This window comes from Bufo bufo, chromosome 7 (assembly GCF_905171765.1).
Source record: "Bufo bufo chromosome 7, aBufBuf1.1, whole genome shotgun sequence".
NCBI lineage: Eukaryota > Metazoa > Chordata > Amphibia > Anura > Bufonidae > Bufo > Bufo bufo.
The window spans coordinates 27815300-27821994 of record NC_053395.1 but is presented as its reverse complement, the minus strand read 5'-3'; the positions used below and the strand labels follow the sequence as shown (position 1 = coordinate 27821994).

General features: G+C 47.6%; 1 protein-coding gene across 3 annotated transcripts in view; it reads left to right on the top strand.

Moving 5' to 3' along the window:
* The first annotated feature begins 2975 nt into the window (after positions 1–2975).
* The window catches only part of SLX4 (SLX4 structure-specific endonuclease subunit), a 29657-nt gene continuing 25937 nt past the window's right edge, over positions 2976–6695 (top strand). For 2 of the 3 annotated variants that reach the window (XM_040441804.1, XM_040441802.1), the window contains exon 1: positions 2976–3013. The gene's annotated coding sequence lies outside the window, so the exon portion shown is untranslated. The remainder of the gene's footprint in view (positions 3014–6695) is intronic. The other variant, XM_040441803.1, reaches the window with a different exon arrangement.

Here is a 6695-nt window from a genome sequence, read left to right as displayed (position 1 = left end):
TTCAAATAAATGTGCCTGAGCTGCAATACCAAGCACAGCCACTATACAATGTACCGCGCTGTGCCTGGTAAGGCCTCTTTCACACTTGCGTTGTCCGGATCCGGCGTGTACTCCATTTGCCGGAGGTGCCCGCCGGATCCGTAACACCGCAAGTGAACTGAAAGCATTTGAATACGGATCCGTCTTCAAAATGCGTTCAGTGTTACTAAGGCAGCCAGGACGCTATTAAAGTCCTGGCTGCCGTAGTAGTAGTGGGGAGCGGGGGAGCAGTATACTTAACGTCCGTGCGGCTCCCGGGGCGCTCCAGAATGACGTCAGAGCGCCCCATGCGCATGGATGACGTGATCCATGCGATCACGTCACCCATGCGCGTGGGGCGCCCTGACGTCACTCTGAAGCGCCCAGGGAGCCGCACGGACGGTACGTATACTGATCCCCCGCTCCCCACTACACTTTACCATGGCAAACAGGACTTTAGCATCCTGGAAGCAATGGTAACCATTCAAAAAAAGCTAAACGTCGGATCCGGTAATGCGCCAAAACGACGTTTAGCTTAAGGATTAATGCATTTCAATGGGCATTAATTCCGGATCCGGCCTTGCGGCAAGTGTTCCGGATTTTTGGCCGGAGCAAAAAGCGCAGCATGCTGCGGTATTTTCTCCGGCCAAAAAACGCTCCGGTCCGGAACTGAAGACATCCTGATGCATCCTGAACGGATTTCTCTCCATTCAGAATTCATTGGGATAATCCTGATCAGGATTCTTCCGGCATAGAGCCCCGACGACGGAACTCTATGCCGGAAGAAAAGACCGCAGGTGTGAAAGAGCCCTAAGCTGTGAGGAGGCCAGATTGCTGCAGGCTCTTCAAACAGCTGATCGGAGGGGGTGCTGAGAAGTCCTCAGCAATCAGACGGCCTATCCTGAGGACAGAAAACCGACCAGAAGGAGTGGGTCAATAGAGTACAAAAAACACTTGTGGTACCAAAGTATTCCAAAAGTAACACAGACCATCAATATCGATTAGATATAGAGTCCAAAGAAAGTGACATTCGCTGGCATGCCCCAGACCTCAACCCTATGAGGAATTATTGATTTAAAGAGAATATTTCACTAGTTTTTTGTTGTCCTAAAAACTGTCTCTACGGGAGTTCTGGTGACAGCAGAGTACAGCGCTCAGCTATTCCCGGAACTCCCATAGAGATGAATGGAATGGTAGTGTGCATGCCCGACCTGCAGCTCTGTTCATTTCAGGGTGCCTAGAGGTGTACGGACGTCCCCGTTTTCATGATTGGTGGGGGTCACAGTGGTAGGACCCACACCGATTTAATAGTTATCCAGGATAGAGGACAACGTCTCACAACCAGAATGCCCTTTTAAGGCTGGCCATGTACATTAGATAGCATTCGTCCGACAGCTGTTCTTCCCGACCCTACCAATCACATGCATGTCCAGCTTGGCCAAGCATGCATGTGTTTTGAAAAGGGAGATTATCTTGCTTAGTCCTCATGTGGGCAGCTTTTATCATCTGTTTTACAGATGTAAATCCTGAGCCTACCGCAGGTCTAATGATTTACAATTAGCGTTTCATAGGTCCCTACATTTGCAAGAAAAAAATTAGTGAACCCTGTGGAATTAGCTGGATTTCTACATTGACTGCTAATAAAATTATGTTCTGATTGTGTTTGTTCTATGATCTAGTCACAGTCAGACAAAAACTTCCCCCTTTAGTAGCAATTAAAAGGGTTTCCAAGATTTTACTGCTGATGACCGATGCCATCCGTGTTTTTTTCGTGGCTCCGTGGTTTGTGGACCGCAAGACACACAACGGTCGTGTGCTTGAGGCCTAAAAAGAATCCTGCACACCAAAACCTCATCCCTAGGGCTCATGCATGCGACCTTATGTATTTTGCGGTCCATAAAGCACGAATCCACAAAAAACGGATGATGTCCATGTTACATCTGTTTTTATGGCGGATCCATTGTAACAATGCCTGCCCTTGTTCTCAAAACAGACAAGAATAGGGCATGTTCTATTTCTTTTGCAGTACGGACATATGGGTATGGAACGCACATGGAGTAATTTCCATTGAAATAAGTGGTTCCGGATACGGGCCGCAAAGAAAAGAAAAAAATGGAACGGACAGGGACAAAAAATATGTTCATGTGCATAAACCCTTACTGTGTTACTGGCAAATCTCCTGCAGAAAGCAGCCCCTCTATGGGCTCTGAAGGGGTGTGATGCACAAAAAAAGGGAGCCCATGGACTGAAAAAATTGGGTGGCTTCATGTGCCGCCATCAGGTAACTCAACTATCTGAAAAAGCAGACACCTCCTAGATATGAGCCCCTAGCGGTGTTCAGTGCTGGGGCGGGCTGTGTCCAAACAGACTGTGAAGGGGGCGATGTAAAGAGGGTGGGGCCTGTCTTTAAAGGGGGTGCAACTTGCAACAAATGGGGGACATGTCTAACTGGCACAAACCCTGGTCTCCCAGACAGTTCTGCCAATAAGTTGACCAGTACGATCTTGGGCATTTAAAAAATGCACAAAAACGCCAATGAACACAGGTGCGCTGCACAGAAAGGCGGCCTAGTTCTGTCCTTTTATGTGAGGGGACAGGACCTATTTTTGGTTATCAGTGCTGGGATCACAGAAATATTTTTGGGAGGTATCACAGGACACAAGCACCTTATAGTTGTAGCCATTTTATTTTAGACATTCTTTTGCATATTTTCACATTTTGTACTAATGCCATGGATAAATTCAAAGCAGCCTGCGGATCAGTGGCAGGAAAACCCCACAGCAGGCTGCCCAAGGCTCCATTCCTTCGGGGAGAGCTGCATCGACACGAAACACAGAAAGAGGCGGCGGCCATTTTGTCGAAGACTCGTCCCCGCCAGTGGCGCCAGTTTCCAGTTTGAATCCGTCGTCATGGGAACAGCTGAGCACTCGGTCGCGTCGCGCGGTGACGTCATGCGGCGTCACTTCCGGGTCCTAGGACGAGCGAATGGTCTTAGGTAAGAGACATAGGGAGATAATGATATGAACCGGGCAATGGCGGGAGTAGCAGTGTCATAAAAAGGCTCTACCTGCTGTCAGTGACATGTCATGTGACCCAGTAGTGGTGGAACCAGAAGTCCCAGCATGCTTGCTGCTGTGGAACTACAAGTCCCATGAGTGCAGCTGGGAGTTCTGATAGTCTGGTCTGATTTCATGCTGTGATCCATTGGTATTCCTGACCCTCTAATATGCAGTGTATGGCAGACCACCTGTCATGGCCATGTGCAGCTATTGTATAGACTGAACTGTGTTTGTTAGATCTCTGCTTGCTTTCAGAGAATGGAAAACATAGGGTCACATTTCATATACTTTATTCATTGGACCTTTGCTTCCCAGAGCTGTCTTCATAAACAGGCAGCACAGGACATGCACTGGCTGAAGACCCTCCTCATGCCCAGGTGCGGGGCTTGTGAGCTCTGATACGCGGGGATGAGCTGCTCGCCTGCGTCAGCCGGACATGATCAGAACAAGTGTGCAGCCTCTGAATGTTCTCATTCACTGACAGCAAGCATGCAACACCTACTACATAATACATGAGGGTAGATGCGCGTGTATCTGACAATGAGCGCACATGATCATATCATTCTGGAGAACCCCTTTGTATTATACCCTAAGGCAGTGATGGCTGACCTCCGGCACTCCAGCTGTGGTGAAACTACGACTCCCAGCATGCTCCATTCATTTCTATGGAGTTCTGAGAACGGCCAAGCAAGTGAACATCTTGGAGTTGTAGTTTTATCACAGCTGGTGTGCCGGAGGTTAGCCATCACTGCCCTAAGGGTATGCTCACACGTCACAGATATAATGCAGTAGGGATGAGCGAGCTTCTGTTTTCAAGTTCAGCGTACAAGGTTCGTGTTATCTAAGAATTCTGTTATGGATTCCGCTACCACGGACCATAAGGAATCCATAATGGAATGGAATTTCTACCTGCGATGCGGGAGGTGAACGCATTGCACCCGCACTGAATACCGACCCATTCATTTCTATGGGGCTGTTCACACGAGCGGTGATTTTCACGCATCACTTGTGCGTTGCGTGAAAATCGCAGCATGCTCTATATTCTGCGTTTTTCACGTAACGCAGGCCCCATAGAAGTGAATGGGGCTGCGTGAAAATCGCAAGCATCCGCAAGCAAGTGCGGATGCAGTGCGATTTTCACGCACGGTTGCTAGGAGACGATCGGGTGGGAGACCCGATCATTATTATTTTCCCTTATAACATGGTTATAAGGGAAAATAATAGCATTCAGAATACAGAATGCATAGTACAATAGGGCTGGAGGGGTTAAAAAAAAAAAATTTCACTCACCTTAGTCCACTTGCTCGCGATGCCGGCATCTCCTTCTGTCTCCTTTACTGAATAGGACCTGTGGTGAGCATTCATTATAGGTCAAGGACCTTTGGTGACGTCACTCCGGTCATCACATGGTACGTCACATGATCTTTTACCATGGTGATGGATAATGTGATGACCGGAGTGACGTCATCAAAGGTCCTTTACCCAGGTCCTGAAGAAAGAATACAGAAGGAGATGCCGGCTGCGCTATCAAGTGGACTAAGGTGAGTTAAATTATTTTTTATTTTTTTTTAACCCCTCCAGCGCTATTTTACTTTGCATTCTGTATTCAGAATGCTATTATTTTCCCTTATAACCATGTTATAAGGGGAAATAATACAATCTACAGAACACCGATCCCAAGCCTGAACTTCTGTGAAGAAGTTCGGGTTTGGGTACCAAACATGCGTGATTTTTCTCATGCGAGTGCAAAACGCATTACAATGTTTTGCACTCGCGCGGAAAAATCGCGGGTGTTCCCGCAACGCACCCGCACATTTTCCCGCAACGTCCGTGTGAAAGAGGCCTAAGGGCTCGTTCACACAAACGTTTTTTGTGTTCCGTATATGGGCCTTTTTTTCATTTCCGTATACGGAACGATTCATTTCAATGGTTCCACAAAAAAAAAACGGAATGTACTCCGTGTGCATTTCGTTTTTCTGTTCCGTAAGAAAGATAGAACATGTCCTATTATTGGCTGCAAATTACGTTCCGTGGCTCCATTCAAGTCAATAGGTCTGCAAAAAAAACGGAACACATACGGAATGTACTCCGTATGTCTTCCGTATCAGTTCCGTTTTTTGCGGAACCATCTATTGAAAATTTTATGCCCAGCCCAATTTTTTCTATGTAATTACTGTATACTGTATATGCCATACGGAAAAACGGTACGGAACCGGAAACACTAGTGAAAAAAAACATGGACAATCTGGGAAAAACAGCCCGCAAAACACTGAAAAAGACATACGGTCGTGTGAACGAGCCCTAAGGGTCCATTCACACGTCCGCAAATGGGTCCGCATCCATTCCGCAATATCGGGAACGGGTGCGGACCCATTCATTCACTATGTGCTCTCCGCATCCGCATTTCCGGAGCGCGGCTCTGCAAAAAAATAGAACATGTCCTATTCTTGCGCAGTTCTATGGGGGGGGGTGAATGGACCCTATGGGCTCTTGCACGCGGCCATTGCCCCGCCGTTCCGTGCATTGGGGACCGCAATTTCCGGTCCCCAATGCACGGGTAACATCCGTGCGGAATCTGCAGTCGGATCCAGACCTATTCAACTTGAATGGGCCCGTGATCCATCCGCAACATGTTATCTTTTTTTTTGCGGTGCGGAGGCAGAGAAACCCCGCCGAAGCACTCTGTAGTGGTTCTGTGACGTTCTGCACCACACCTTCCGGATTGCGGACCCTTTCAAGTGAATGGGTCTGCATCTGTGATGTGGTGCAAAAAAACGTCCGGGGTCCGTACTGCGACCCGCAAACAGCGGGTCCACAATATACGGGTCCCAGTCGTGTGCATACGCCCTAAGGATGCCTGCTCACGATGCAGCGCCAGCAGTGTATGAGGTTAGACGAGTCTCATGGACACTTTGTTTCCGTGCAGAAATTGACCTGCTGCGCGGATTTCACCTTTTTTAATAGAAAGAATTTCAATTATAAACTGCGGATTTTGGTGCGGAAATGCACATAAATCCACACGGAAATTCATGCAAATCTTACGTGCGTTCACCCGCAGTTCTGTGCAGGTGGCCTAAGGCCTCTTTCACATGAGCGAGTTTTCTGCCCGGATGCGATGCGTGTAGTGAACACACAGCATCCGGACTGAATCCCGACCCATTCATTACAATGGCGTTCTTTTACGTAGCCTCTTCTATATTGTGCGTTTTTCACTTCCATAGAAGTGAATGGGGCTTCACACGCGTGAAAAAAGCATGCAATCCGGACGGAAAAAACACACTGGACGCAATCACAGAATAAAAACCATTCGTTTTTACAATCCGCATCGCTCGCGTGAAGGAGCCCTAAATGCGATTTCTTTTAGCGCAGAAATGCTGCTGTTTTGGGGCAAATTTTACCCTTTGCATTGCATAAGGGCTCGTATGTATTTTGCAGTCCGCAAGAGACGGATCCTCAAAAAAAACTGATGACATCCATGTGAGGTCCATGTTGGATCGTTTTTTTTTTTTGTTTTTTTTTTGCGGATCCATTGTAACAATGCCTGTCCTTGTCCGCAAAAAGGATATTTTTTTTGTGTGGAACGGACACGGAATGCACATGGAGTCATTTCCGTTTTTT